Source organism: Myotis nattereri, assembly GCF_964212035.1.
Source record: "Myotis nattereri genome assembly, chromosome: 4".
NCBI classification, from domain to species: Eukaryota; Metazoa; Chordata; class Mammalia; order Chiroptera; family Vespertilionidae; genus Myotis; species Myotis nattereri.
In genome coordinates this window covers 96,102,316-96,125,430 of record NC_138079.1, presented here as the reverse complement: position 1 = coordinate 96,125,430, position 23,115 = coordinate 96,102,316, and positions in this window count along the sequence as shown.

Genomic DNA, 23,115 nt, shown 5'->3' with positions numbered 1-23,115 from the left:
GTCCTCAAGTCTCCCAGGCAATCTCCACTTCAGTGTCCTCCCCTCCACCAAGGGGAGTTACTCTAATCCCAGCCCTCGCTAGCTCACCAGATCTTTCTGGAAACTGTGGTTCTAATGGATGTGGAATAGGCTACTACAGTCATCATTTTAGCTTTGTTGTTCTCTACTCCATGAGGGTCTGTGTAGTCATTTCTTTGTCCATTGCACAGGGTCACGGGGTTTTGCAGCATTACGTTCTCCACCTCCAGCCTGTGAGCCTCCCATCCAGTGTCCTCCGGGGTCCATGACAGGCAACATGATGTAGCTGGAGGTAGAAAGCCCTGAGTTTGACTCCCAGGTGGGACTCGAGCTACAAAACCTGTTCACATTGTCTTCTCTGAGCTGCTTTTCTGCTCTGAGATATAAGGACGCATTTAAACATTTACCCGTTGTCATCATCCTAGAGATGTGATGAAATGGCGCATGTGTAAATAATGTCGTTTCATCTTCTTTTAAATCTGATGCCATAATCACCACTGTTATTGTTGTAATAATTCAAGTATTTCAGGAGCCTGAACACGAAGCCCTCCTCCATGATCTGATGTCCAGAGAGTGACACCAGTCTTGAGACTTCCCCAGCTCAGGAGTCTTGCCGACATTTCCATTTCCAATCCAGAAAGTCAAACTTGTTGCATGTGAGAAGCAGGCATCCCGGAGCCAGCAGCCCGCAGCCCAGCAATTTCCGTGGGCTGCGCGCCAGCCGGGCTCCCAGCATCCTCTCTCAGCTGTCGGAACAGCTCTCCCTGTCAAAACTTTCTGACAAGAGTCATTAGTTGCAGAGACACGGGAAAGGAAGGATGTTTTGCCTGGGGCAGCTCTTTGAAAAGGTCTAACTTTCTAAAATGGTAAATAAGCCAGACTTCTTTTCTGGGGGTGCACAGAGGGCAGGCGGAGCCGTCACCCCCAGGAGCCAGCTGGTGTTGGAGACATCATGACTTCCCCATCTCCCTCCTGCCTAGGCTGCTTCTGCAGAGCAGCCTGGGAAGAGCTCTGAGAGCTGAGAGCGGCCTGCAAGGCTCTGATTACACTGGCAGGCATCTTGTAGAGGGTTTTTATTAGGTGGAAAGACGGAGAGGCTTAGGGGGGGTTGGGGGGGTAGACAGAAAGACAGAACACTAGCTGGGGGAGAAAAGCCCTTCTGCCTTCAGATAAAGGCGAAAATTATTTCATAAGCGTCTGGAGCAGCAAAGCTTGTGAAAGGTGGATGTGCCATTCAACACCACGCCTAATCTCCCGTTTGCAGAGCCCACATTTCTGAGTCAGCTCCCGGAGACGCCAATGTGATCAGGGACACTGCGATTAGGCCTAACAAGATATGACTGAAAGTCTCAGGTCGGCTGTGACAGCCTCGAAGTTCAGATTCCCTGCCTCTGCTCTGAGGTCTACATTTTAGGGTCTAGTTACTTCTTACTTAAATCCCATGAACTCGTGTTCCCTGGCATTCATCTCTTTATCCTCCCTTTCTCCTTGAATAAAATGGCTTGGGAGCCCAGCAGCTTTGCCCTCTGTGGCTTCCAGCAGGTAATCGTCTCTCGTTTGAAGAAAAAGGAGCCGTAAGAAGGGAAGGACAGGTATCAGGGAGGAGGGTGTCCGCCTTGCTGGAATTGTGGAAGCTGGAGGCAGAGCTTTGCTTGTGAACACAGATCTAGCTGGCCCATCCCAGGCCTCCACTCCTCATTCATATCGGTGTGGATGCAGAGAGCACCCACAAGGTGACAATAAAGCTGAATTAATTTTTCATCCCCACTTCTCCCACTCTCTGCAAACAATCACTGAGTTCAATGTACCCTGACCCTAGTCTTTCTCAAATGTGCACTTTCCTCCGCCCCCAGTACATTCATTGTTGTCTCTTATCTCAAGAGCTGTAACCAAAGACCACCCTCTCCCCGAACCTGTCCCTCCTCCCCCAGCATACCCCAAAGTCATGTCCTTGGAGCTCTGGGTAACATCTTCTGACCTCCTCAGATATTTACTGAGCACTTACTATGTGCCAGGCATTGTGCTTAGCATTGGGAGAAGAAATTGTTTTAAAAGCATTGTAATTGTAAAAGATAAGATTTCCTCTTTTGTACAGCCAAGTAGTATTTCCCTGTGTAAATGTAGCAGTCTTTTTTTTTTATCCACTCACCTACTGATGGACACTTGGAGCTGTTTCCAGATCTTGGCTATTGCAAATAATGCTGAATGAACATAGGGGTACGTATGTTCTTTGGAATTAGTATTTCAGGTTTCTTTGGATTTCCCCAAAAGTTGGATTGCTGGGTCAAAAGGCAGTTCCATTTTTAATTTTTTGAGGAAACTCCCTACTGTTTTTCCACAGTGGCTGCACCAGTCCGCATTCCCACCAGCAGCGCAGAGGGTCCTCTTTTCTCCACACCCTCGCCAGCACTTGTTGTTTATTGATTTATTGATGACAGCCATTCTGGCAGGCATGAGGTGATATCTCACTGCAGTTCTAGTTTGAATTTCTCTGATGATTAGGGCCATTGAGCATCTTTTCATTTGTCTATTGGCCATCTGTATGTCCTCTCTGGAGAAGTGTCTGTTCAGGTCCTTAGCTCATTTTTTAATTGGGTTGTTTGTCTTTTTGGTGTTGAGTTGTATATGTTTTTTATATATTTTGGAACTGACAAACAAAATAGACAGAGAGGCATGGAAATATGGAACAGACTGGCAATTGTTAGATGAGAGGGGGTGAGAGGCTGGATAAAAGAAGGTAAAGAGGTTAATAAAAAAACATACATAGATGATAGGTAGATAGATAGATAGATAGATAGATAGATAGATAGATAGAACACATAGACAGAGACAACAGTGTGGTGATAGCCAAACAGAAAGGGAGGAGGTGGGGTGGTGGAGGTGGGCAAAGGGGAAAAAATGGAGAAGGAAAGAGACTTTTATTTAGGCAGTGGGTGCATGATGCAGTGTGCAGATGATGTTCTACTGAGCTGTACACTTGAAACTTGCATGGTTTTGTGAACCAATGTCACCCCAATCAATTTTTAAAAGCAGTGCAATTATGAGAAAAAAGGATAGACACCATCTGTTATGAGCTGAATTGTGTCCCCCTAATATTCATATGTTGAAGTCCTAGCCCCCAGCACTTCAGAATGCAGCTGTATTTGGACACGGTGGTCTTTAAAGAGGTGATTAGATTAAAATAAGTTCATTGGTGTGGGCCCTAACCCAATGTGACGGATATCTTCCTGAGAAGAAAAAATTAGGACACAGCTCTAGCTGGTTTGGCTCAGTGGATAAAGCGTCAACCTGCGGACTGAAGGGTCCCAGGTTTGATTCCCGGCAAGGGCATATGCCTGGTTGCAGGCTCGATCCCCTGTAGAGGGCATGCAAGAGGCAGCCAATCAGTGATTCTCTCTCATTGATGTTTCTATCTCTCTCTCCCTCTCCCTTCTTCTCTGAATCAATAAAAATATATTTTTAAAAAATAGGACACAGATGCACACAGAGGGAAGACAGTGTGAACTCTCAGGGAGAAGACGGCCATCCACAAGTCAAGGAGGGAGGCCTCAGAAGGAACCAATCCTGCCGACACCTTGATCTCACATTTGCAGCCTCCAGAACCATGAGACAATGAATTCCTCTTAATTAAGCTTCTCAGTCTGTGGTACTTTGTGATGGCAGCCAAGCTGACTGACACATGGTCTCATGGAGCTTATGATTTGCTGTGAAAGACAATAACTAGTCTAATGATTATAAGCCTATATGTATACATACACGAGTGGTAAGTGTTAAGGAGGACAGTATGGTGAGAGATAGATATAGAAATGGATACAAATATATAGATATTGATACTGATATAAAAATGGGTACAGATTGAGATATGGATATAGATGGGACATGAATATGGATAGGAATACAAATATAGATATTGATGTATATATGAATATAGACAGGTATATCAGAAAGAACTGATCTAGTCTTGGGTGAGGTCAGGGATGGCCTCCCTGAAAAAGCAAAAGTAGAGTCAAGATCCAAAAGAAAATATATATACCATACTAATATATACATACATATATATAAATATAAACATAGATAGATAGGTGATAGATAATAGATAGATAGATATATAGTGTCCCCAAAAAAGTACACACACTTTAACAGCTGATAGCTCAATTGATGTTTCTTTTCAGATTTAAAACATTGGAATGAATAATTATTCAAAGTGTGTATACATTGTTTTGGAATACCCTGTACCTATGGAGGAGAAAATTTCAGGTACAGAAAAGCACATGGGAAGTACCTAGGACTGGAGGGAGCATGACCATTCATCGAAGGCTGGGGTTGGGTGGAAGAATGAGGGGGAGGGGTACAAGGAGAGTCAGAAGGAGCCAAACTCTGGTGGCTCCCACTGCCTCTCAGAGAACATTCAAGGTCTTGGACACAGCTTTGAAGGCCCTTTGGGGCCTGGCTTTAGGCCATTGCATCTTTCATCTCTTCCTGCTGACATCCCATGGAGACGACCCAAACCGCATGAAGATCCGCAAATGCTTCCTGCCCTCTCTAGCAGCCAAGCCTTTGAAAAGGATGTTTTCTGGGCCAAGAACACCGCTCACCCTTGTCTTTGTCTTTTTTAACCTTTAAGACTCAGTTCAGAACTCAGATCTTTAGGGAATACTTCTCTGGGTCCAGTAGGTAAAGTCCATCCTCTGTTTAACCAACAGAAGTTTGTAGAGCTTCTGTTATGTACAGAGAGAGACCTGTGCTGTCTTGGGATGATGGCTATAGTTATACAAGAATTACATTTCCCTGAAAGCTCCCATCCTGGATCCCCACCCCCACCGCCCGTGCTTCCCTCAGGATATTCTGTATCTCCGTCAGTAACTGCATGGGCACACTGTTGTAGACTTGCTCACACGTTGGTGCTCCCCGCTGCACTGTCATCTCTACGTGACCAGTTCCTTCAACAGTTCCTGACTGTTAGTAGGTGCTAAATAAATGTTTGATACATTTAGGAGCAAAAGTACTTTGGCAATTATTCTTGGAATAGAAAGTACCATCATCCCTCATTCTTTAGAACAGGGTCAGGAAACTGCTTTTAAAAAGGTCATATACTTAACAATTTAAGCTTGTAAACTGAAATATTACCACTTAAAAATGCAAAAACCATTCTTGGCTCATAAGCCATACATTGTCAACCCCTCTTTAGAGTCTTACAACCAGTCAGCAATCAATCAGTCAATCAATCACCACTTATAGATGATATGATCAGATGCCAGAGAGGTTAAGTGACCTGGATAAAGTTGCACAGCATGCTTGCTTCTTCAGTTTCCCTGGGTCCTAAGACTGTGAGCCACACTGCCTGATTTTAATCACCAGATATTTTTTTCCTTAGATGTGAGACTGTGCAAATTACTTGAGCTCTCTGTGCATTAATTTGTCCATCAGTAAAACTGGGATGATGGTGATTGCATTAGTTTTCCTAGGGCTGCCATAACAAATCCTCACAAACGAAGTGGCTTGAAACAACAGGAAGTTACTCTCTCACAGTTCTGGAGGTCAGAGATCTGAAATCAAGGTGTGGGTAGGGTGGTGCTTTCTCCAAGGACTGTAGGAGAGAATCCTTCCTTGCCTCTTCCAGATTTCGCTGACCCCAGGAGCATCTAGGCTTGGGGCTGCATCCCTCCAGTCTCTGCTTCCTTCTTCACATGGCTTCCCCTCTGTGGGTCTTCTCTCCTCTGTCTTCATCTCCTCTTGTAAGGGCCCCTGTGATTGGATTGCAGGGCCTACCCAGAGAATCCAGGGTGATCTCATCTTGAGACCCTTAACTTAGTTATATCTGCAAATATAACTTAGTTATATTTCCAAATAGGTCACATTCATGGTACTAAGTGGATATATCTTTGGGAAGCCACCATTTGATGCACTATAATCCATAATAATAAAAGTGTAATATGCTAATTAGACCGGAAGTCCTTCTGGATGTCCTTCCAGACGTCCTTCCGGACGAGCTCCTGGACATAGCTGGGGCTGCGAGGGAAGCGTGGGTCCTGGGTGCCAGAGGGAAGCCAGTGCCAGCAGCTGGAGGAAGGAAGGCCTACTCTTGCACAAATTTCGTGCATCAGGCCTCTCATAATTAAATATATCTCAAAGGGCTGATGTAAGGGTTCAATTGGTTAACTGGGCTTAGCATGGTCTGGCATATTGTGAGCAATTAGTAACACTAGGTATCATCTGGAAAACCCTTCATTGAGCATTTTGCATGCTTTCTGTCATGAACCCTGACAATAAACTCCTGGACAGAGTACCGTAAGCTCCATCTTCTAAATAGCAGCTCTCAGAGCCGCTCTGCTGCATCATGCTTCCTCCTATTGTCTTTGACTGTCTACTCTTTCCTTCAAGCGTTGTTCTTCTTCAGATGGAGTCACTGGGCTGCTCAGACACTGCTTTCCTGATGGGTATTCTGAATTCCTCTCCAGGACACTTTGCCAGCCAGGCTGGGTGGATTCAAGCTCTGCCCATCTCGCTTTAAAGCTCCCTGGTTTGCCCTGTTCCCTGCATGCAGCTAGGGGAGGGGAAGAGAAGAGAAACTTCTAAAATGTTTAATTGCACAAAGATGCCATTGCCACAAGCACTCGCGGCTATCCAAGCCTGCCGTGAATTTTTCATGCAGCCTCAGGAGAGAGAGCGCAGCAAACTTTCCCCTCCGTGTGAAAGCCAGGAGCCTCGGGGAGCCCAGCTCCCAGCAGCCCTTCACACGGGAATATTAATTTAATTACGCTCATAATGGCAGATTTTACAGCAGAGCTCTGCAAGCTACAGGGCACTCTCCTGAATCTCAGCGCCCTGCCTAGAAAAAGTAAAAAGATGTTGCCTCCACCACCCGTGATATTGGCGGGCTGATAACCACAGAGGCTGGGGAGGCAGGGCCCCATTGGGGAATGTGGGAGGTTTATTCTAACCCCCCCAATGTGATGGGAAAATAACATGGAAGACCTAGGTTTCAATCCTAGCTATATGCCTGCTGCGAGCTATGTGTTTTTTAGCCAGTTACTTAGCTTCTCTGAGCCTCAGTCACGGCATCTGTGAAATGGGAACAGCTTCACTGATCGTCTTGATAAGTTGTGAAGATTCAATGAGATGATAGATAAGGAAATAACCAGTCAAAATGATTTTTGTTTGCCTCTCCTTTGTTTCATTTCCCTCGATCTTTTCCTATTTTCTCATTTGAAAAATGAGGGAGAGGCCCGGCCGGCTGTGGTAGCTCAGTGGCTGAGCGTCAACCTATAAACCAGGAAGTCAGGGTTTGATTCCCAGTCAGGACATATGCCTGCGTTACAGGATCAATCCCCGATTGTGCAGGAGGCAGCTGATCGATGATTCTCTCTCGTCATTGATGTTTCTATCTCTCTCTCCCCCTCCCTTCCTCCCTGAAATCAGTAAAAATATATCTTTTTTAAATGAGGGAGTTGGACTTTGCACTACCTCTGAGTATCACTCCAGATTTTACTGCTCTGGAAAATGTAAGCACATCCTTACTTCTTAACTCCTTATTTGCTCGGGAACGAAAGCCCTGAGGCATGAATGAGGGAGGTCTCCCCCCCCCCCCGCCCCCCATCCCCCACTCTCCCACTTCTTCCTCTGCCTTCTAGAAGCCCCAGAGCTCTCTGCTTCCTGTTCTCCACCCCAGTCAAGCGAAAAAACATCTCTTAGGCAGGCAGACATTTCCTGAGGACCCTCTCCACGCCCACCTCCAACACAGAGGAAAGGAAGACAAGAACATCTCAGACATCACACTGAAGAAAGTCAAGTCAAGTCACGAAGCGCTGTAAACTCTAAAAGCAGAAACTCTTGGAGTAGGAAAACCAACAAGTACTGGGGCAATCCTGCAAAGGCTTCCTAGAGGAAGGAATGCTAAGATTGTGGAGCAAAGGTAACTAATTAATTAAGCAATCGTTAGCTGGTGCCTACTATGAGGGATGCGGTGATTAAAAAAATAAAAAATCAAAGTCCCTGGCATTATGCAGCTTACAAGCGTACATTCTGGTGGAAGAGGAAACAAACATAGACACAATAATAGAATGAGGTCATTTCACAGAGCAATAGGAAAGTCAAGTCGCATTTCACCATCTGAAAGCAGCAGGGTGGGGTGGGGGGGAGTGACCTTGGGTTGGGAAGGGTCTTTTCCATCAGACCAAATGACCAGAGAGAGAGACCATTCATGCAAAAACCTTGAAAAGAGCTTCCCACAGAGAGCACAGCGTGTTCAAAGGTCCTGAGGCAAGAGGTAACAAGTGGTACTACTGAAAGGATGCCTGGGGCAGGGAGAAAAAGGAGAGTGTGAGCAAGGAAATATAGAAAACTTGGATTTCATCAGGGGAAAGAAGACAGAAGACCCTTGACTTCTAAGCTCCCTGCTGCCAGCTCCCCAATTCCTTTAGAAGTTCCCTTCATTGTCTTAACCAAAGGACCAGACCAGTGATTTAGACCAGGAGCACAAAGAAGGTCAAAGCTGTGGTGCCTCCTTAAATAACCTTCCCACCTGGATGGGAAATCAGCTTTCAGTAAAGTAGGGGGAATGCAGCTGCCGAAGAGAGCCTATAGCATAACCCATTCCGTGTGTGACGTGTTTTTCAGGACCCCAACGTGTTTGTCCTTCTATTACCCCTTTTAAACCTGACACCTATCCTGGGAGGCGAGTTCTGATTGTTTCAACATTTTCTCAGTAGGAGAAAGAGAGGAGGGTATCTGTCTGGTCCAGAGTCAAGTGTCAGAGTCAGGACTTGAACTCGGATCTCTTCACTGTCCCATACTCAGCACTGAGCAAGCAAGGTGGCACAGGAGCCACCCGCGTGAGCCAGAGCAGCTGGGAGGTGGCTTGTAAGCTGAGACTCAGCTAGACATTTATTGAGTGCCTACTGTGTGCCAGGCACCTCACAGAGTGCTTCCATTTTGAGGTCAGCGGATCATTCCTGCCTCTGAGAGCCAGAAAACCCTCACCGCGTACAAGAGAAGCAGTGTCTAGCTTTAGACCTTCAAAAGAGCTTCCTTCCCACCACCTCTCATTGCTTTTGTGTGAATAAAAGATGGGCTTCCTCTCAGAACACCTCTCTGGCTTCCCTGGGCTGATGAATGCGGGTAAAGATCCCATCCTTCCTGGGCTCTGGGAGAGGAGATACAGAGAGTGGTGGCCAGGCCTGGGTACCACAGGGGCCCTGAGAAGACAGCCTGCTTAACGGCAGCTCCGTCCTCCTCCCTGCCCTCTCTGCCCTCTGCCGATGGGAGACTGGAGAAAACCAGGGCCTCGCCTCTCGCAAACCTCAGCCAGAAGCATCTCACCACAAACAATTCCGACTCATCAGGCGAAGACAAAAGGCAGGCTGCATCCAACACCTCCGTCTGTTTGCTGGTTCGTTGTAAAGCAAAACAGCTGCTAAGGAATGACAGGGCTTATTGAAATAAATTCCAACATTTATAATCGATTACACGGCCCTGTCCAAAAACCGCAGCTTGATTTAAGAACAGTTCCCACAGTCCCTGGAGAGGCAGGGTTTCAGCTCCCCTTCTCTCCCTCCTTCCAGAACCTTCTCACGTCTTGCCCTGTCTCTCGCTAAAAACAAAAATGATCCCTCAGGAAGAATAGGATTTTTTTTTCCTCCTTCTTCTTCTTTTTTAAATGTTTCCCCAAATCCAGCAGCTCATATAGCTGCTGCTTGACCTTCAGGAATGCGGTCGAGTGGTTGAATTTGCTCCAAAGGCCTTTCCTGACAGAAGGTCTTAAAATAAAGCCCTTAGGTTTTTCTCCGCACAAACCCCTGTCATCTCTGCCAGGAGGCTTAGCGCCCGTGTAAGGACCCGCATCTCAACGAGAGGCAGCCCCTGGCCTGACTCCGCTGCTCGCCTCCGGCCCCTCATTGCTGGCTGGAAATGCCCATTCACTGCACCATTCCTTAAATATCATTTTACTGTGGGGAGAACACTTCACTGAACTCTATCCTCTCAACACATTTTTAAGTGAACAATATGTTACTGTTGCCTGTGATTACAGTGTTGTACAGCTGATCTTTACAGCTTATTCATCTTGCTCAAGTGAAGCTCTATGCCCATCCATTAGCCATGCTGCATTCCTCCTCCCCCAGACCCTGGTGACCACCACTCCACTCGTTGAGTCTGTGAATTTGATTATTGTAGACTCCTCATGTAAGTGGAATCATACAGTGTTTGCCCTTCTGTGATTGGCTTATTTCACTTAGCATACCATTCTCAAAGTTACCACATATTGCAAAATGTCCCCCTTTTCAAGACTGAATAGTATTTCTTTATACATATACTAGAGGCCCAGTGCACAAAATTTGTGCACTGGGGAGGGGGTGGGCGGGTCACTCAGCCTGGATTGTGAGAGGGCACAGGCCAGGCCAAGAGACCCCACTGGTACATGACTGGGGCCGGGGAGGGACTCGAGAGGTTGGCCAACTGGGGAGGGACCACGGGAGGGCTCCAGGGCATGTCCAGCCCAACTTGCTCAGTCCTGACTGGCTGGGCCCCAGCAGCAAGCTAACCTACCAGTCAGAGCATCTGCCCCCTGGTGGCCAGTACACATCATAGCAAGCAGTTGAACAGCCTTAGCATATCATTAGAATATTATACTTTGATTGGTTGAATGAACCACTGGACTACCAGACACTTAGCATATTAGGCTTTTGTTATATAGGATACCACGCTTTCCCAATCCATTCATTCATCCCATGCACCACGTTTATGTTGTTTCCATAGACACACACCTTGGTGCCATCTCTGTTGTGCTCCTGGGATGAGCCTGAGACCCTCCACCTAGAATCCTTTGAGAATCCTGTAAGCATAAACTTATATGGAGAGAAGAAAACACTTAAAAGAAAAACTGTAATTTTTTTCCCTTTAAATAATCTAAAACAAGTCAAAGTCAAAGGAACAAGATATGGAATAACCATAGTGGTCATAAAAATGAACATTAAATTGAGTACTTATTCAGTTCCAGGTAGTAATATGCAAAAAAAAAAAAAAAAAAAAAGACACTCTAAGCTTATTCCCACCTCAGACTTCTTGCCCACCTAGTTCCCTCTTTCTAGAATTTTCCATCCCACCACCACTAGTATCTTCACCAATATCCCATCATTCCTTAGGCTTTAATATAACTTTTCAGGTTTATCTGTATTTATTTACAGCATACTACAATTTTGCAGAGGTTTTCTTGGGTTTGGTCTTGCATGTAAGTTGTGAATTTTTTTTATTTGCTTGCTTTTTCAGTGTGTGTGTGGGCAGGGGGGGGGGGGGTCTGCTTCTCCCACTAAATAAGTAAGATTTATTCACCAGAGTTCCTGGGTTCAAATCCTGCTTATTTCATATCCTAAATACATGATCTTGGGCCAGTTTCCTCTCCCACAAAAGGCAATAATGCTAGCTCCTATCTCATGGGTCTTAGATGAGAACTTGGTGCAGAGTAAGTGCTTTATTAGTGTTTGTCATGGTTGTTGCTGCATTTATGGCTATTTCTTCTTAGTCCCAGCCCCTGGCCTAGTATCGGGCATATAGTAGTCACTCAGTAAGTGCCTATTGCATGAATTCTATTATTTTACTTTTTTAAATCTATACTGGAAATTGCAGTAAAGTGAAACTTTCTTAATTGGCATTAGTGGGGGCAATAAAAAATGATCAGTGCAAACTAATGGAACCCCAGAATAATTGCCTCTCAGGGAGTCGGCTTCAATGAATAGATAAGAGTGACCTGTAATCCCCTCGCCTTTCTCCTTTTGTGGGGGAAAGAATGAATCCCAGGTGCTTCCGAATAATTTGTTCTCTTAAATAGTGTAAACATCACCGGGACCATCTGTGTGCGTTATTGATTTTCCCATTTAGTCCATTCTTTTTAGATGGTGCACAGGAGCCTGGAGCTGAAAAACTCCCTGACTCCCAAACTGAAGGAATCTAGGTGAACACGGCCTCTTTACACCCTTTCTGGGCCTGCCTTAGCCAGCCACGCTGACCAGCTTCACAGGGGGCTTTGTGGTCCATCAGAAGAAAGATGCTTTCTTGTCCGAGCGCCAGAACTGACAAGGAGGTGACAGTCTCTCACAGAGTGGAGTTCTAGCGTCTAGTTCCTGGGCATGCGTCCAGTCTCCATGGCTTCATGGCTATATAGCAAATCACTGAATCCCTCAGTGCCTCAGTTTTAACATCTATAAAATGAGAGTAATTGTGGTCTCTACTTTATAGGGTGGGTATAAGTTAATGCATGGGAAGTGTCTGGCACAATGCCTACCCTATAATAAGCATTTAATACATTAAATTTCACTTTTATTATTTCTAAAACAAATAAATAAACTTAGTAACAACAGAATCTAGTGGGAGGGGGGAGATAGAAGGCTTTGAAAAAGGCCAACCCCCAAATCTAGCACACATTTATTAGATACTAGTGGCCCAGTGCATGAGATTAGTGCACGGGGGGAGGGGAATTGTCCCTCAGCCCAGCCTGTACCCTCTCCAATCTGAGATCCCTCTCTCAATCTGGGACCACTGGCTTCTAACCACTCACCTGCCTGCCCGCCTGATTGCCCCTAACCACTCTGCCTGCAGGACTGCTTGCCCCCAACTGCCACCCCCCCCCCCGGCTGGCCTGCTTGCCCCCAACTGCACCCCACTGCTGGCCTGATTGCCCCCAACTGCCCTCCCTTTTTGGCCTTATCACCCCTAACCGCCTCTGCCTCGGCCCCACCACCATGGCTTTGTCTGGAAAGACGTCCAGAAGGTCTCCCGGAAGGTCTCCCAGTCTAATTAGCATATTACCCTTTTATTAGTATAGATGTGTCTTTGGGCAAGTTATTCAGCATCACTGAACCTTAGGATAATTCATTTTCCAGTGATATCTACCGGGAAGGGTTGTCAGGAGAATTAAATAAAACAACATATGTAAAAGGGCATGGCTAAGACACACTAATTGGGAGTGATCTGCAGTCGTGATATAGAAAGTCATGTGATGTTCATGGATGCACGTCCAAGCTTTTACCCACTTGCTCCCTTGTAGGTGGGTTAAGAGGAAACCAGCCTTCCTGAGGGGGACGGGGAGCACTGGGGGAGGCTGCACAGAGGATGGAGAGTGTGAGGAGCCCATGGGCAAAAATAAACAGTGCAGTTTAGCTGGAGCCCAGTGGCGAGTAACATGGGAGAAAACACTGCCAAGGAAGGTCCTGGGTAGTACTTAGGAGAACTTGTTGTGGAAACTACCACAATGTTTATGAAAAGCTTACCCAATTTTATCCTCATTTTGCAGGTGAGGAAATGGAGGTACAGCCAGGCTAAGGATCCCATGGCCATACACATAACAAAAGCCTGAACCCAGATCAGTCTGTTCATTCAGGAATTCCAGCCATATTGCTTTCTTTTCTGTGCCTTGCTATTAATTCTTTCTGAATCACCTTTACTCCTACCACAGGGCCTTTGCACGTGCTATCTCCACCACCTGGAACACTTCTCAACTCCCATACCCTTCACTTAGTTAAACTTTGTCAGGTCTGGCACCACATCCTCAAGGATCTGAGCTCCCAACCAAATCCAATGTCCTATTACACATCCTTAAAGCCACAATCCCCTTATGAAAGCACTCCTCACAGTTACAGCTTTTTATTTGCCTGTGTGATTATCTCATAGGATATGTCTCCCCCACCAGGCAGTAAGCTCTTGGAGGCTGGGGCCCTATTAGTGCTCAGCACAATGTCTGGCCCATAAAAGGCACTTAATGCAAATGTGTGGAATGAACAAATAAATGAGTGAGTGAATGAGTGATTGGTGGTTAAAAGAAACCAGAAATCAAGACATTGGACCCACCATCAGGACCTCCCCTCTGTGCCGGTGCTCAGCCTATGTGTTGGAGATACCACGGGCTGATTCCTGAAACTCTAGGGGTTTGTCCTGGGCGATGCCGGGGGCAGGAAGGAAATGTGTCTGACAGCTTCCTCCTCTAGAAAAACAGGGCTGGTGGGGTGGAGGGTGGGGAAAGGGGGAGTCACAAACAATTTCTTCTTTAATTAGAGCTCTGTCGGCTTCAGTTAGCCTGGGTGTTTGTTCCCTTGTGTGTGTCAGGAAATTTGGAACTGACCCCAAGCTTGTGAAATAATTAGTACAATAGTGCCGATCTAGCCATTTCTGAAAAGAGTAATTTACTCCCAGCATAGCCTCCCAGCAGAGCCACTCATTAATCAACCCAGGCCGCGTACATCAAAGCAGGTCCCCCTTTCACCGTGGCATCCATCATCCAGCCCTTGGAAGCCACAGAAGCCTGAACCAATATACTGCCTCTGTTGGGCTGAGCTACCTCCCGTTGTCATCGACTGCCCACCTGGAGCAGGGGGCACACGGCAGCCAACACCAGGGTGGGAGGGCGCAACCCCGGCCACTCTGGGTTTATGCAAACCTCACCTGTGTGGAGCCTAAAGGTGGTTTTCAGCCCCTCTCGCCTCCTCAGTGAGATGTCCCTCTTGACCACCAGAAACAAAGAACCCACCTGGCTTTATTGATCACTCTTTATCACATTCCCTCCTCCTGCCCGTCTGCTGGAAATTATCTTGTCCATTTGTTTATCTACCCTTTATTCTCTGCCTTTATCCCCAGAGGGTATAGACATCAAGAGAAGGAGAACTTTGCCATTTTCACCATTTTAGCTCCTGAGCCTAGCACAGTGCCTGGCATGCAGAAAACGTTTAATAGTCTCTGAGTAAATGAATAAGTGCCTCCTTACTAGCTAAAGCGCTCTTAACTAAAGGTGTCTTTTCTGCCCAGCCAGCATGGCTCAGTGGTTAAGTCAACCTATGCACCAGGAGGTCACAGTTCAATTCCCAGTCAGGGCAAATGCCCAGATTGTGGGCTCGATCCCCAGAGTGGGGCATGATTCTCTCTCATCACTGATGTTTTTATCTCTCTCTCCCTCTCCCTTCCTTTCTGAAATCAAATATATATATAAAGGTTGTCTTTCTTCCCCACAGCCCTTTTCCTAAAATTCTGTTGGTCCTCAAAATAGTCTACCTTGTTAGTGTATTTATTTGTTTATTTTTCACAGCTTCTCTATTTAATTGGTAGCTACTTGGATTAGTTCCCTGTGCTTGTAACAAATATGTCTAAACATAGGGACTTTATACCATAGACATTAATTATCTCAAAGGTTCTGTGGGTAGGAATCTGGGTGTGGCTTACCTGAGTGCTCTATTTCACAATCTCTCATAAGGCTGCAAAGTTTGGGCCAGGGCTGAGGTTTCATCTGAAGGCTCAACTGGAGAAGGATCTGCTTCCAAACTCACTCAGGGATTGCTGTCAGCATTCAGTTCCTCGAGAGCTATTACACTGAGATACTCAGTTCCTTGCCACATGCACCTCTCCAAATGGCATCATGCTTCAACAAAGCATGCAAACCAAGAGGGCGACAGAAAGAGCCTTCCTATCAAAACAGAAGTTAGACTTTTTCACAACCTAATAAGGGAAGTGACATCTCCTCAACATTGTCACATTTTAGTGGTTAAAAGCAAGTTACTTACCAGAATTGGTGCAATGATCACATTGTAAGGTATAAAAATTTTGAATCACTATATTGTATACCTGAAACTAATATAACCTATATAAGATTGTATACCAACTATACTTAAATAAAAATATAAATTTTAAAAAATGAAAGCAAGTTACTCCATGGGGGATTACACTAGGCCATAACTACCAGAAGGCAAGGATCATCGGGGTCATCTTAGAGTTTGCCTATCAGAAAATAATAAAGATATATGAATACAAATGTTTGTTATTTGCTGTTTGTAACAGACCCAGATTGGAAATAACTGAATTGCCTTTCGGTAAGGGAATAGTTGAAAATAAATTGTAAAACTTCCATTATAATAAAAAGTCATGCTTTGAAGTGAAAAGGAGGCAATAAATGGGAAGTGCACTTTGCTCCAAACAAGGTAAGCACTTAAACAGACAAAAATAAAATAAAAATGGTCTTAATGCTGCGATGTTTCCAATCCAGGCATCATAAATCTATATGTTTTTTAGAATGTTTATCAAAATGTTATAAATGTCCTTCACACAAGTGGGATTTCATGGAGGAGAGGTTTGAGCTCCTTGCCCAGATTGGAAACACCTCTTACCATTAAGTTTATTTGATTCCTCCATTTTTTATTGAATTATCATCCCAACTGGGATTTAAAACGCATTCAATGCTATCTATGTTTGTTGTTTAACGAGGGAAAATAAAGTTTGAGCTTCGTAAATTATATAGATTCACTTTCACAGTAAAATAATTCTGATTGTTTTCTGAATGGATGATTTTTTTTTTCCTGTTGGATTCTACCTTTTCCAAGCATCAATTTAACTTTGTCCTCCTCCGTCCTCTCCTGCAGCTTTCAATGTCCTTCCATAACTGGTGTCTGGTGACCATAATCATGACTTGTGTCTTCCTCCTATCCCCCTGCAGTCTAGCCCAGAACTGGGCATAGTGTGATGAGGTAAGTGGGAACCCGCCCGGTTTCCATCATCTTGTAACTTCACCCTGTGAATTCCTAACTCCACTTTCCATAACCAAGTTAGAACTAAAGTGTACATTGTTTTATTCAAAGATTTGGTGGGTGCCTACCAGGACAATGTATTTTTAATTTTTTTAATTAAATAAGGATGTTACAGTATCTGCCTCAAAGGGGAAAGAGAGGAAGGTACACAAATTAATAATCATCTATTGTCCATTGTGTTTTGCATTATGTATTTATGTACTTCGTCTCATTTAATCTCCCAAAGTCCCCAAGATACAAGCATTGAAATACCTGCACTTTGCAGATAAGGAAAAGTGGAGGTCAGAGTGATGGAGCAACTTGTCCAAGGATGCTCAGCTGGTAAGGGCAGAACAGGACCTTTATTTCAGACTCCAAGGCCCAAGTCATCATGTCAGCATCATTTTAATGGTGAGAGAAGTAATTCCATTTTATGAAAAGAAAACCCTGTGCTTGGACTGAGATGCCATGTTCAATATCAAGTTCACCTTGGATGTGTTAAAGCCAGGATTTCTCACCCTGGGCACTATTGCTTTGGGGCTGGATAATTCTCTGCTGTGGGGCCATCCTGTGCACTGTAGGAGGTTTAGCAGCATCCCTGGCCTCACAGACCCACCCAATGCCAGTAACACCCCCAACCCCAGCTGCAGCAAACAGAATCGTCTCTATACATTGTCAAATGGGGTGGGTTGAGGGCAAAATCGTGCCCAGTTGAAGACCACTGGCGTAAGAAGAAAAACGGTTGCTGTAAAAAATGAGCATACTCTTAAAGAAACATAATTGACTACACCAGAACATTTATATAGTGTTACATTCACTGCTTCAGAGAGCATTAAGATAAAGCTCTCAGCTTTACCTAATAATTTGTCTAGTTTTAGTTAATTTAAGGAGGAAAACTCTAATTTGAACCAACATTACCTGGTGTTCATGAGGATTCCTAAGTACACGAAATGGATGGGAATTCAGGGTGACAATGACATTGCAGTCAGGCTTGCACCTCAGTCCTGGTGTTATAGTGTCATCCCTTAAGTGCCTGGCTGTTGGTCTTACTAAAGTAGCTGTTTCTTTACAGCCACAGAAGGCTTCCCTCAAGGTGGCCCTGGCCCTCTCTACATCAGTGTTGAGCATCAGTGGTCATCTCTTCAATGACAAACCCTTTATGGTGACCAGGTTGTATTGATAACAGTCCACTCTGGTAGCTGTGTGACCTTGAGAAAATCACATCAACTCTGAGCGCGAGCATCCTTATCTAACATGGAAAGGATGGTGCCTGTCAGAACTTGTGGTGGGGTGTGAATTCAACAAGACTGTGTGGGGAAAGTGCTTCATTTAGTGAGTTCTCAGTGAATGTTATCACGCCCTCCGTCTCAACCCCTTTCTACTCCCTCCTTGGACTGTGCGATAGATTCTTGATGGCCACTTGGTAGCAGTGTACTTACACTCAACGAACAGTTTACCAATGAAATAACTTAACTCTGCTAATGGCCACAGCACGGCAGCCTAATAACTCCCAGTGGGTGCTCCATCCAATGCGTTGACCCATTTGCTGAATGTTTCAAGCTTGTCTATCAACCTGTTTGAGGTACATTATTTGTTTACAGATGAAGATATGTAAATGAAGTGTAATGGGCACTTTGTACCCATGCATTCCTTTAACCATCACAGCAACCCAGGGAGGAAGGTACGATTGCTATTCCCATTTTACAAATTAGGAAACCAGGGCTTAGAGATGATGAATAACTTACTCACGGTCATAAGGAGAGCAAAAATGATGCCTGGCACACAAAAGGCACTCAAAATACTGGTGGAGCGAGGCAGAGAATTGCACCCAGGCATTGCAACCCAGAGCCCAAGCTCATAACCATTTTGCTATACTGCCCCCTGCACAGCGAGAAATCCCCCAAGGGAGGTGTTATAGTGTCATCCCTTGAGTGCCTGGCTGTTAGTCTTATTAAAGTAGCTGTTTCTTTACAGCCACAGAAGGCTTCCCTCAAGGTGGCCCTGGCCCTCTCTACATCAGTGTTGAGCATCAGTGGTCATCTCTTCAATGACAAACCCTTTATGGTTACCGGGATGTATTGATAACAGTCCAGGTGATTCCTGAGTTTTATTGTCTCACCTCCTTCCTGTTCACAGTCTAATTGTCTGCTTCCCAGAGCAAGCTCGCCGTTCTCAAAAGCACTACCAGATACACTGTCAATCAACAGGAGACACAACAGATTTTGAAAGACAGTAAAAACGACTTCCAGGCCCCAAGGTGGGGCGAACAGTCAAGGGCTGCCTCTTTCCAGGTCAAAGGGGAGAACACACTTACCTATGTGGTCTCCCCTTCCCCTCTCCTAGATGCCTCTCTCTACTTCTAAGCTGGCCGACTAACATCTGCATATTACCAGGTAAATAAAACTTTGATGGAAGCAGAGCTACCCAATTAAGGGCTCCAGGTGAAAAGAAGGCGATAAAACGCTTCATTTCAGCAGGAGTGTCTTTATGGAAACGCCAGAATGTGTTCACTGGTTGCATGCAAATGAGATGTGCAGGCGCCGTAATTACATCACCTGGCCGTCTTGCTTCGGTGCAGAAGCTGATGGGCCTTTGGTCTGTGACACTGAGGAAGGGGTCCCCTTTAGTCCCCAAACCAAGAGGGTGTGATACCAACAAGGGTAGGCTTAGCTCAGCCTCAGAGCCTCAGAGCAAACGGTTCATTATAAACCCCAAACTGTCACACGGCTCCCCTAATGAGGGCGTACATCTTTGGCAGCCTCGGGACAGTAGTAACTTATTTCATGACACATTCGGGGAGTTTTATGTGCCTGCTCCATAAAAAAAGAAATGCGCCGTTTCCATGGCAATGCGGGGTCTTTCGGGCAGCCCCGTTGTGACAGGGAGAGCCCCCGCGTTCTTCTGGGAACTGTTCTTTTTGCTTTTCTGGAAGCTCTTAAATTGTCCCCAAGCACGCTCCTCTCCCTCCATTTTGGAGAGGGCCAAATGGCCCCTTCCCAGGTTTGCCGGCCTGATGGTTCGACTGAGTAATTCTCGCAAGTGCTCAGAGCATCCCTTGCAGACCCTGGCAAACCTACGTAAGATGAGGCTCATCTTTCCTGCTGGATTAGGAGAGACGAAGACCTGCAGGTATCAAAGGCTGGTGGTAGCTGCTCACACAACCTATGGCCTGCAGAGCTGGGGTGGAAATGGGCGGGGCCAGGACAGCCCCGCTCTGCTGCCTCCGACTGGCTTCAGAGCCTTGTTTTGGTCATCACAGGGACAATGGATCGGCAGGACCTACTTTTGTGCTCATTGGACTGTTGAAATGATGAGAAGGGATAATAGATGTAAAGAACGATTCCTGGTATTAGTATTATCCCATCCCCTCAACAGAGCAAGCAAGCCCCCCTCCTTCCAGCCATCACTCATGACTGTTAACTTTCCAACCTTTATCCATGGGTTGTAGGTCGTATAGATAAATGCAGGCCCAGGCGTGAGCACACGCAGGGTGGATCAGGAAGCCGTCTGTGACCAGAGAGGCACGTTGCTTTATTCACTCCGCTCCATGTAGCTGCATGCTACAGCGGCCCCGCCCGGACCTGGGTTACTGAGGAACAAAGCGAGAAGCTTGGTATATCCCCTGTGGCGGCCCAAGCGGGACTACTCCAGTCATTTCCTGGATGGGAGCAGTGCATGGAGATGTAAAACTCGCACTCAGCCGCCACTGGGACTGGAAGTAGTGCACTGAATTCAAGGGCAGGAGAGCGTCCTTAGTCCCCTGTAGACTCTGAGGTGAGAGCTATTTCATTCTCCGCTGCCCTTGTTTGCCCATCTGAGAAAGGGGTGGCTGTTATATTTACGACCTACTCTTCCTCTCCCCAGTTCAGACTCTTATCATCTTGCCTGGAGCATTTTGACTGGTTTCTTAGTGGGATCCCTTTCTCCTCTCCTAACCACCTCCCATCCACCCCAAACTATGCACCAGAATGTTCTACCATGCAAGTCTGGTCTTGTCACTCCCCAGCTGAAACTCTCCGAAGATTTCCCCATCAAATTCTGAGAAAGAGTCCAGAGGCGCCCACCCTATGTCATCTGGCTTAAACCATCTCTCAGCCTCACCTGGCCCTCTGCCTCCCCCTCCTCTCCCGGGGCTTAGCCTACTGCTGCTTACCTGGATTCAGGACACACCGTGAGTGCAGGGCAGAACCTCCTAGGAGGCTTCTGAAGGCGGTTGGTTGGTGGTACCCAACCCCACCTCCTGCAGAGCCTGATGTCACTGGTCTGGGAAACCCAGGTAAAGATCATTAGCAGCCCAGTTTGAAGGGGACATCATCCCCAGGTTCTAATTGCTCTTTAATATATTGGTCACCCAGACCAATGCAGTTTTGGTTTGTTTTCTGTGTTGTTGGACTTCGGGTGCAGAAGTTTGAGTTGTTCGGATTCCTGGGGTCATCCTTATGCTTGGGCAAGTTCCTTTTAAGCTTCCTTTCTTTATTCTCTTTACCAATCCCATATCATCCCCTCCCTCTCCCTAGGCCAGCGTTCTACTGCGTTTGCTGTGTATCCTTTCATTCGTTTGTGGCCCTGTAAATTGCACATGAAGAGTTTATGACATCATTTTTAATTGCATGTATGGAAGAGGACAATGGATTCCCCTCTGCTCCTTTTTCTTTTTACACCCAGCACTGTGTTCTTTTTTTTTTTTTTAATATATTTTATTGATTTTTTACAGAGAAGAAGGGAGAAGGATAGAAAGTCAGAAACATCGATGAGAGAGATCGATCAGCTGCCTCCTGCACACCCCCCACTGAGGATGTGCCCGCAACCAAGGTACATGCCCTTGACCGGAATCGAACCTGGGACCCTTGAGTCCGCAGGCCGACGCTCTATCCACTGAGCCAAACCGGTTCGGCCAGCACTGTGTTCTTAAGATCACTCTGTGTTGCTACTAAAATAACTGATCACTTATACAATGGAATATTACTGGGCCATAAAAATAGAATGAAATCTTACCATTTGTGACAACTAGATGACCCTAGAGCAGCGGTTCTCAACCTGTGGGTCGCGACCCCTTTGGGGGTCGAACGACCTTTTCACAGGGGTTGCCTAAAACCATTGGAAAACACATATATATTACATATTGTTTTTGTGATTAATCACTATGCTTTAATTATGTTCAATTTGTAACAATGAAATTGGGGGTCACCACATGAGGAACTGTATTAAAGGGTCGCGGCATTAGGAAGGTTGAGAACCACTGCCCTAGAGGGTATTATGCTAAAGCAGATAAATCAGACATAAAAAGATAAATACTGTATGATTTTAATTATATTGGGAATTTAAAGAACAAAACAAATGAACAAACAAGACAAAAACAGACTCAGAAACAGAGAACGAACTAATGGTTGCCACCGGGGAGGAGGATAGAGGAATGGGTGAAAGGTGAATAAAAATAAGAAGTACAAACCTCCAGTTATGAAGTTAATAAGCCTTGGAGATATGGTGTACAGCACAGGCAATCTAGTCAATAACATTGCAATAACTTTGCTTGGTGACAGATGGTTACCAGACTTACTGTAGGGATCACATCATAAGGTACATAAATGTTGAATCACTACGCTGTGCACCTGAAACTAATATACTATTGTATGCCAACTATACTTTAATTAAAATTTTAAAAAATAAGAATTAAAAAATAGCTAATCACTGTTCTAGGGTTTCACAAAATTCCACAATGGTCATCACCCACCTTTACCTGTCTCCTCCCCTGGGGACCACACCCTCACTGCCTCCAGCCCCCGCTCCACAATGTCAGAGTAAATGTAGCTGTGCATAGCTTTATAGGAGCCCCACTGAGAATTTCCTCAAGACACATACCCAGGAATGCAATAGACGGAAAATGGGGCATATACTAGTACATTCCATTTTGACTGGCCAAGTGTTATCAAACTCTTGTCCAGAAGGGCTGCACCCATGTGTACCCCTAAGGCCAGAGTTTCATTGGTTTATTCCAGTGTTCTGGGGCTCACAGTTCGCTTTGAGAATCCAAGCCGTTTGGAAGCTTTTCTTAGGAAAAGTAAATACTATCACCATAATCATACAAAATAATATTTTGCTGAGATAAATACTGTACGTTTATTCAGATACATGTATTCGTTCTTTTAATTTTTACAAAAACCTTTAGAGGTAAATATTACTCTTTTTTAATTGACATAACATGCAATCAGTTATAGTAAAGGGTACAATTCAGGGACATTAAATGCATTCCCGTTATTGGGCAACCACTACCTCTCTCTAATTTCAAAACTTTTTCACCACCAGGATGAATTCTCTATAATCACTCCCATTTCCCCATCCCCTGACAGCCAGCAATCTGCTTTCTGTCTCCATGGATTTGACTATTCTGGACATTTCATATAAAAGGAATCATACAATACGTGACCTTCCATGTCTGGCTTCTTAGATTCATGTTTTCAAGGTTCATCCACGTTGTGGCACAAAACGGTATTTCATTTCTTTTTATGTCTGAACAATATTCTATATATGTATATGCCCCATTTTGTTTATCCGTTTATCTGTTGAT